At 43.6% G+C, this 9660-nt stretch overlaps 2 pseudogenes across 1 annotated transcript in view; both read right to left on the bottom strand.

The window, feature by feature from the left end:
- LOC108536965 (eukaryotic translation initiation factor 3 subunit L pseudogene) overlaps positions 1–5237 on the bottom strand; it is a 9299-nt pseudogene extending 4062 nt beyond the window's left edge. The window contains exon 1 of the transcript XR_001887677.1: positions 5075–5237. The product of XR_001887677.1 is annotated as a eukaryotic translation initiation factor 3 subunit L pseudogene (transcript). The remainder of the gene's footprint in view (positions 1–5074) is intronic.
- A 1918-nt stretch (positions 5238–7155) lies between these two features.
- LOC108536966 (FXYD domain-containing ion transport regulator 6 pseudogene) lies at positions 7156–7459 on the bottom strand (annotated as a pseudogene).
- Between the last annotated feature and the right edge of the window lie 2201 nt (positions 7460–9660).

Genomic DNA, 9660 nt, shown 5'->3' with positions numbered 1-9660 from the left:
AAAAAAAAAAAAAAAAAAAAAAAAAAAGTTCTTAGTAGCAGAGATGCCTCTCAAATATGTGATTAAAAATGTGTTACTTTATCACATAGGCCAGGGGTAAGGTAATTGTGGGTTTTACTTCTGCCTTAGTCCCTGTGAGTTGATTGACAAGTAAATGCAAACATTCAGGGAAACTTACTGAAGCATTATGGGGCAATAAAAACTAATGTCTGCCTTACATGTTGCTCTATCATGGAACCATTTAATTGACTCTGTTAAATTTTAAAATCACAAGATTTAGGCTGGGCACGGTGGCTCACACCTGTAATCCCAGCACTTTGGGAGGCAGAGACAGGTAGATCACCTGAGGTCAGGATTTCGAGACCAGCCTGGCCAACATGGTGAAACCCCATCTCTACTAAAAATACAAAAATTAGCTGGGCGTGGTGGCAGGGTCCAGTAGTCCCAGCTACTCAGGAGGCTGAGGCAAGAGAATTGCTTGAACCTGGGAGGCAGAGGTTGCAGTGACCTAAGATTGCACCATTGCATTCTAGCCTGGGCGACAAGAGTGAAACTCCATCTCAAACAAAACAAAACAAAAACAAAACAAAACAAACAAAACAACAACAACAACAACAAAAAAAAAACAAGATTTAACTAGTTGGAATGGAGAGGAGGCTTTATGTCTTACAGGGGGTTACAGCCTACAACAGGCTGAGAAGAATGCCTCTGGACAGGCACTTTGAAGGAAGATAGGTTGGGGTAGGAGCATTATGCTGGACAAGTTAGCTAAACATACATCTTCAACAGGTTACAGGAGGAGCTATGAATATGCATGAAGGTGGTCCTGATGCACGTGTATTGAACCAATATGCATGTAACATATGTAACATATGACCCATGTTCACACTGGGGTGGAGACCTAACATTTGAATGTATTATAATTAGGCCCTATCAGTCAAAAGGTCTTTTCAGGACACAAAGGCACTCAAGTGCGCAACCTCTGTAAACCCAGCCAGAACCAGTTTATGGTGGGTCGTCTTCTTATCAGGAGAAAGTTACTGAAATCAGTCTCTTGTCTAATCAAAGCTGTAGTTATGGTGCTTGGGACAGGGATTGGCAGCCAATTAGTGTCTGGTGATGAGCTACAATTGTTTCCATTTTGCTTATCTCAAGGTCAGTGTTTATTTAGCTGCTAGAGAAAAGGAAAACCTTGTGGCAGTTAGACCATAGTTTACTCTTTAAGTTTAAGGTGCTTGACCTAACCCCTTGTCTGGCATGGCCTTAGGTCTTGTTTATAATTTGGTATCTCATTGCCATGAAAGTCTGTTCTGCCAGTCTTATGATCTCTATTTTAACATTAATGCTGGTCAGTTGCTGTGTCTAAACCACAAACATGAGAGGGTATAATGAGACATGTCTGACCTCCATCTCATCATGGCCAGGAACTCAGTTGTAAGGTTTTCTGGAGTCCAGTTGGCTAAGGGGAGTGTCCTTTAGTTGGTGGGGCTTAGGATTTTATTTTAGTTTACAATTTCTGCAAAGGGAAAGGCTGCTGATAATCCTTAAACATCCTGCGTTTGTGTTTCAAAGCAATAAATTAGACCTCTTAAGTACTAGTGGAGTTGTATACAATTTGTACGGTGACCACTTTCCTGTCTAGCCTGAAAATCCTGTGAGGACAGAGGTCTTGGCTTTTTTATTCCTTAACAGTTTTCTTACCCCATATTAGCACATAGCAGCAGCTACACAGATGAGAATCTCTCTTTGCTCCCCACAGTTTCTACCTTGAACAATTCTTCCTGCCAACATGCAGTGTCACCCTGTAGCCTTATAGTTTCCCCAGCATCTAATATATTTTCTTCCAGTAACTGGAGACTGAGATGCTGCAGGGCTAGACAGCTGTGTTCTTAGCCGAGTGACAAGCAAGGTTTTGTTGGGCTCTGTTTACCTTATTCACCTTAGGGTCCAAGCTGACCAACTCAAAACTATACACATGGGGCCAGAAAATCATCAGCCTCTGAGTGTCAGCTATATGACCTTACAAGAGCTCATTAGAGATGAAAACAGATTTATAAATTCCAAAGCATATCTCTAGCTCAAGATTGCCTCTCTTCATATTGTCTCCTTTTTTTGCAGTGGCTCCAATAGGCAAAAAACGTAGCAAAATTGTTAATTTTGGAGAATTGTTCTGTTTCCAGTATTGAGAATTTAAATTTCAAGCTGCCCACTAGCTGCAAAAAGCAAGGAAGTTGTGTCACACTCATTTTCCTCTGCAGCTTCTCCTGATCAGTGTGCTCCCTCCAGAATTTATGAAATTGAAAGCATTTAACATTTTATATCAATTTTATCATATTAATACATCTAGATGTAATAGCCACAAAACACAAAGCCATTAAACATTTTTTTCTATTGCAAACTAAACCCGTAGCAGTAAATCCAGCATTTGCAGTTCGGTTAGCATTACTGCTGTGGGAACTATTCAGGTTAGAAAGCAGATGGGGGAGGGTACATGGGTGGCAAAGAAAGAGGCAGCTCTTGCAACAGGGCAGCAGCTGGACTGAAGAAGAGGCTGGATGGAGTCTTGGCATCCTCCCCACCCTCCCACCCTCCCACACCAGCTTTGCTCCAGCTCTGAGAACTTTTAACATTTTGGGGCCACCCAATACTCACCTTTATAATTGTCACTGTTTTTCTTACCTCCCACCTGGAGAAGAGAACAAAAAACAAAGGCATCACCCAGGCGCATATTTCCCCCCTCACTTCATCCAGCACAGCTCAAAGAAGCCAGGGTTGGATCCGTTTCTAACCCCATAGATCACTGTGGCTTCTAACAGCAGACAGCAGTTCAGCTGTGGCTCTCAAACCATGGAGGGCTCCATAGACACCCAGTTATCAAAGGCTTATCACCGTTCCCCTTCATTCTTCTTTTTCCCAAACAGTGATGGAGCCAAATCTTAGTGAGTCAGGGCTGTTCTAGCAAATTCCACTTCTGGCCCAGGTGCAGTGACTCATACCTGTAATCTCAGCATTTTGAGAGGCTGAGGCAGGAGGATCACTTGAGGCCAGGAGCTCAAGATAAACCTGGACAACATAGCAAGACCCCATCTTTACAGAAAAAAAAGAGCCCAGGATGGTGGCACGTGCTTGTAGTCCCAGCTACTCGGGAGGATACTTACCTGTAGTCCCAGCTGAGGCAGGAGGATCACTTGTGCCCAGGAGTTCAAGTCTGCAGTGAGCTATAATTGTGCCATTACACTGCAGCCTGGGTGACAGAGTGAGAAGTAAAAAATTTGCTTCTGATACCAGCTGTATTGGGGATTCACAAGAACACTTCTGGGTTAAACAAATTGGTAGGAGGACTGACAGGACTTGGCATATAGTCACACTATGGCTATGACTTATTACAGCAAGGTCAGCAAAGGGAAGAGGTCACAGGGCCATGTCCAGAGGAAACCTGACACCAGCTTCCAAGCATCCTCTCCTAGTGGAGTCACATAGGATATGCTGAATTCCAAAAGCAACACACTGTGACAATAAATGTGAAATGTTGTCACAGAAGCTCATTAGAAACTCAGTGCTGGACTTTTTATTGGGGACTGGTCGTGTAGACACTGTCTATTGTGCACAAATCAAAATTCCAGATTCCCAGAAAAAAAGCAGGTGTTCCACAGAAACCATATTGTTTAGGTACAATGGAGCCATTTGATCAGTGAGGGTTGGGGGAACTCTTCTGAAATCCAGGTTCCCAAACCTTCCCAAAATTCACGTTCCCAGATACCAGCCAAGGATAGGATAGCCATCTCAGGCCACTTCAATGGCAACTCTACTTCAATTGATTTTTTTTTTTCAGATGAAGTCTCACTCCATCGCCAGGCTGGAGAGCAGTGGCGTGATTTTGGCTCATTGCAACCTCCAACTCCGGGGTTCAAGCAATTCTACTGCCTCAGCCTCCTGAGTAACTGGGATTACAAGCATGTGCCACCATGCCCAGGTAATTTTTGTATTTTTTTAGTAGAGACCGAGTTTCACCGTGTTGGCAAGTATGGTCTCGATCTCCTGACTTTGTGATCCGCTAGTCTCCGCCTTCCAAAGTGCTTGGATTACAGGCGTGAGCCACCGCGCCTGGCCACTTCAATTGATTATTAGTTTGCAAGTTTGTAATGCTTTCAGTGGTTCAACCCATTTGATGTTAGTTCTGAGTTCAGACTTGTGAGTGACAGACACACTAAGACAGCTGTGAGATTATCAAGTTAACTCAGCTCAATTTTTGTAGTGGTTGCTATTATCTATTTTTATTTGTGTATATTTGAATGCCAGATACCAAAATTCAAGCATAAACTTTGTGATGAATTGTTTGAAAAGTGGAGATTTATTAAATGAGGAAAGATTTCTTTTGAAGCTTTTTGTGTGGTATGCAAAAAGAAAAACACACCAGCACACAATAACAGCTAAAAATGGAAGATGTATGATTTCCTCAACTAATATTATATAAAATTGTAAACAAATTTGTTTTATTAAAAAGAATTCAAGGCCAGGTATGGTGGCTCACATCTGTAATCCTTGCACTTTGGGAGGCCTAGGTGGGCAGATTGCCTGAGCCCAGTAGTTCGAGACCAGCCTGGGCAACATGGTGAAACCTTGTCTCTACTAAAAATACAAAAAAATTAGCTGGACGTGGTGGGGAGCGCCTATAATTCCAGCTACTCGGGAGACTGAGGCAAGAGAATTGCTTGAAACTGGGAGGTGGAGGTTGCAGTGAGCTGAGATTGCACCACTGTACTCCAGCCTGGGTGACAGAGTGAGACTGTCTCAAAAAAATAAAAAATAAAAAAATAAAAAAATAAAGAGAATTCAGATTGAGATACAATAATTGCAGTGGAAGTTGTAAACATCTGCCACACTATATATCAACAGCAGTCTTTCAGCTCAAATGACAGTTTGAAAGTATTACTGCTAGAAGTATTTTCTGATTCCCAAGATGCAATCAAATTTTGAAGAGCCAAGATGAAACCTACTGCAACAACAACAAAAGTGATAGCTTCACTGTGATCACAGAGATGATCCGTGATCTAAATGCCTCACATATTTTCACCAGAGCCATGGATGCAAGTAATCACAAGGCAGAAGATATTTTCTCTTTCCTTCTGAATAGCTTTTGGTGGCGATAATACAAATACAAATTTTGGTTGATGTTTGCATAAGGGCACAGACATGCTTGGTCCAAGCTGAAGTAAAGATTCCAAGTTGTGGGCCATCCTGCCCACATTCTGAATTATGAGGTCAAAATAGTATCTGATGTTCTTTGCATTTTCATTGAAGTAACTGTCATAAAATTGTTCTCTTACTTCAGCATTTACACTGTTAGAACAGAGTGATTAAAGGACTGTGTGAGTTTTTTGGCATTCGATATTCTTCATTTCCTTTGCAGTTAGAAACTCATTGGCTCCTGTCACTAACACAGTTGAGAAAGTTGTTAGTTTATGTAAAGTCTTGAAATAATATTTTAATTCTCAAGAAAAGATCCCAAAATTTTTGTTTACTTTAAAAATAATCCATTGAGTGAAGTTTACTTGTTTTTTGTTCATAGTTTTTTTTTTTTTTTTTTCACTAGGAAACAAGTATTTTATTCCTTTTTTCTGTTTTTCAGAGGACAGATCGTGATACAGAAAACAGCAGTCTGGCCACAGAGGCTGGGTTTGGTTGATTTCCACAGGCACATGGAGGACAGGAAGGGTGGGAACTTGTTTGAGCTTCCACTCTCATTAAGACCTTTGACCTCTTCCTGTACCCTCTGCAGCAGTGCTGCATGGAGTCTGCTGGGTCTCTAACCTACTTCACTTAACTCTCTGACCACTGACAGGCAGTGCAAAGGATGTGGGAGTTGTTTCTGCTGACCAAGGGGACATGGGCAGAGAAGCAAAGGGCCCTTACTCTCCCTCTGTCCATTCCAGTGTGCTGGCCACAACAGAATGGGAATCCTGCAGTCATCACCTGCTGGAGACTCAGCTTCAGGGATGGGAGCCTGTGTCCAGAAAAACTGGGCTGTAGATTGAAGTCTCAGAAGCAGGAAGATTGGAGAGTGGTAGGGTACCACAGCCCCTGGGGTTATTGCTGATAAGATATGCAAGGGCTACATTCCCCAAGGGCAGATTAGAAGCCCTGGACCTGGGATAGGCACGGTAGCTGACACCTGTAATCCCAGAATTTTGGGAGACCTAGACAGGTAGATTGCTTGAGGCCAGGCAAAACCCCATCTCTACTAAAAATGCAAAAATTAGCTGGGCGTGGTGCTGCATGCCTATAGTACCAGCTGCTCGGGAGGCCCAGGCATGAGAATACCTTGAACCCATGTTGCAGTGAGCTAAGATCATGCCACTGCATTCCAGCTTGGGTGACAGAGTGGGACTCTGATTGAAAAAAGAAAAAGAAGAAAAGCAGCAGCCCTGGGACTGGAATCCCTGGGTGCTATGTGAAGGGCAGGGCAGATGGGGCTCCCTGGGGCTTCCCCAGGGAGAAAAATAAACATGGAAGAATATAGTAGCCTGCTGAAGGCAGTGCTGGGCTCACAAACTCCTTGCTTTGCTTTGTATCTCCAATTGCTGATCTTCAGAACAGACTGGGGTTGGACTGGGATAAGGAAGCGAGGTTCTTGTAAAAGAAGTGAAGAGACTTCATGAAGAAAGATGATAAAAGTGGTGCAAACCTTCCCAGGTCCCATGACAACTGGAGACTCCTGCCCATGCTCTAAAGGGAAGGAGCTAGACTCTCCAGGGAATAAAGCAGACTCCCAGGAGTGAGAGGTGACGGGGGACAGAGACGAGCAGATGGCTACATGGCTCAGCCCTTGCCCAGGAAAGCGAGTCCACAGTTCACTAACAGTAATAACCATGAACAAGTAGCCATGAACACTAGAGTCAGCAAACACACATACACAGACACATCACAGGAGTTGGAGGAGCCTGCAGGCTTCAGTGGTGAGGCAGGAGATTAATTAGTTGGATCATCAGGTGGAGGAATGGTGTTAGAGGGGACAGGGAAGGTTGTGGGGGGACACACAAGTTCTTGGCTTCTCTTGGAGTAAGATTTGTTGCTGAAGTGGCCGTTTTCTTAAGCATCAATATTTGCATCTAAAAGTTCAAGCAGCTGCCTTCAGGTTCCAGAGGCTTCCCACCGGAGGGCTGCACTTCATTCAGCTCTCTGCTTTCTGGAGTTTTGTTGCATTTGCAGTGATGAGATTCTCCACCTGGGCTTCCTCCTCCCCTGGGGTCCCAGGCTTCCGATTGAAACTGCACTTGCATCTGCAACCTAGGATAAGGAGGATCCCAACGGAGAAGAGGACCACAGCACAGAACAACCCCCCAGTCCTCAAGGTCTGGTAGTCATAATGAAAAGGGTCAGTTTTCTTCTCCTTTTCAGCTGCACTGGCCAGGACAATGAGGGCCAACAGGCTGCATAGAAAGATCAGCACCACCTCCATGGTGCCTGCACAGCCAGTCCCCTTCCTGAGATGATCCCAGGAGGATGTGTCAAGTCCCAAGGAACCTGGGAGTGGCATGTTCCTAGTTTTCAGTCTCATTAGGGATAGGATTATGCAAATAGAAAGAAGAGCAAACAATATTACTGAAATAATCCATGACATAATGGAACCATGGGCAAGTGGAGGTGGTAGTGGGTAGCCCAGCAGGGCCACAGGAACCGACCATGTCTGGAGAAATTCCAGTCATGAATTCTGCCAAACGAGGAAGTGTCAAGGACAGCCAAATCATCAGGGAGATGTAATTCATGAGAAAGCTGTGTAATTTAAATACTCATAATTTATTTCAGCTAATGAATAAAACTGCAGTACTGCATTTGCTGCATCTGGGAACTAACTACCGCCCCCACAAAATAAATAAATATTTATTTATTTTACTGCATTAAAGAAATAATGGAGGCCGGCGAGGTGGCTCATGCCTGTAATCCAAGCACTTTGGGAGGCCGAGGCAGGTGAATCACTTGAGGTCAGGATTTCGAGACCAGCCTGGTCAATATGGTGAAACCTTGTCTCTACTAAAATACGAAAATTAACTGGTGTGGTGGCATGTGCCTGTAATCCCAGCTACTGGGGAGGCTGAGGCAGGAGAATCACTTGAATCTGGGAGGCGGAGGTTGCAGTGCCCCGAGGTCATGCCACTGCACTCCAGCCTAGGAGGCAGAATGAGACCCAGTCTAAAAAAAAAAAAAAAAAAAAAAGAAAAGAAAGAATGGAATATTCACAAGTGTCAAGACTGTTCTTAAAATGGAAAAATGTTAGGCTGGATGCAGTGGCTCATGCCTGTAATCCCAGCACTTTGGGAGGCTGAGTGGGCAGATCACGAGGTCAGGAGTTCGAGACCAGCCTGGCCAACATAGTGAAACCCCGTCTCTACTAAAGTTACAAAAATTAGCCGGGTGTGGTGGCACGAGCCTGTAGTCCCACCTACTTGGGACGCTGAGGCAGGAGAATCGCTTGAATCCAGGAAGCAGAAGTTGTGGTGAGCCAAGATCATGTCACTGCACTCCAGCCTGGGCAACAGAGCAAGACTTCATCTCATAAAAAAAAAAAAAAAAAAAAAAAGAAAAGAAAAGAAAAGAAAAACAATTATGAGCAGGAAAATAAATTGTGATTTGAATTGATAATCATTGTACTTGCCATGACTGTCTTCTGAAATGCATCTCAACCCTTGAATAATTTGATTCTTTTACATGGATGGTACTAAATGCTTTTCCAGCATGGAAACAAGTGGGATTATCATCAGTGGTGGTAAAGAAGGGAATAGGAATGGAAAAAAATGCTTCTTTTTTGGTCAGTGGACATTTATTTTTTATTTTATTTTAACTTCAGCTTCAATAGCTTTTGGAGTACAAGTGGTTTTTGGTTATGGATGAATTATAAAGTGGTGGATTCTGAGATTTTAGTGCCCCTGTCACCCGAGTAGTGTACACTGTACCTAATGTGTATATATATATATATTTTCTTTTTTGAGATGGAGTTTCGCTCTTGTTGCCCAGGCTGGAGTGCAATGGTGCGATTTTGGCTCACTGCAACCTCCACCTCTCAGGTTCAAGGGATTCCCCTGCCTTAGCCTCCCAATAGCTGGGACTGCAGGTGTGTGCCACCACACCCAGCTAATTTTGTATTTTTAGTAGAGACAGGGTTTCACTGTGTTAGCTAGGCTGGTCTTTAACTCCTGACTTCATGATCCACATACCTCGGCCTCCCAAAGTGCTGAGACTACAGGCATGAGCCACTGCGCCTGGCCATGTGTAGTTTTTTTAATCTCTGGCCTCCTTCCTACCAGCCCCCTTCTGAGTGTCTAAAGTCCATTATATCACTCTGTATGCCTCTGTGTACTCACAGCTTAGCTCCCACTTACAAGTTTTAACTTACAGTTTTTGGTTTTCCACTCCTGTATTACCTCTGTCAGTGAACATTTTAAAAAGTTACTGTGATCTGCAAACAGGGACAATTTGACTTCTTTTCCTAACTGAATACCCTTTATTTCTTTCTCTTGCCTGATTGCCCTAGCCAGAACTTCCAACACTATGTTGAATAGGAGTGGTGAGAGAGAGCATCTCTGTCTTGTGCCAGGTTTCAAAGGGAATGATTCCAGTTTTTGCCCATTCAGTATGATATTGGCTGTGGGTTTGTCATAAATG

This window comes from Rhinopithecus bieti, unplaced genomic scaffold (genome assembly GCF_001698545.2).
Source record: "Rhinopithecus bieti isolate Rb0 unplaced genomic scaffold, ASM169854v2 scaffold_14821, whole genome shotgun sequence".
Classification (NCBI taxonomy): domain Eukaryota; kingdom Metazoa; phylum Chordata; class Mammalia; order Primates; family Cercopithecidae; genus Rhinopithecus; species Rhinopithecus bieti.
The sequence above is the reverse complement of the archived record's forward strand: the minus strand, read 5'-3'. Positions and strand labels throughout refer to the sequence as shown.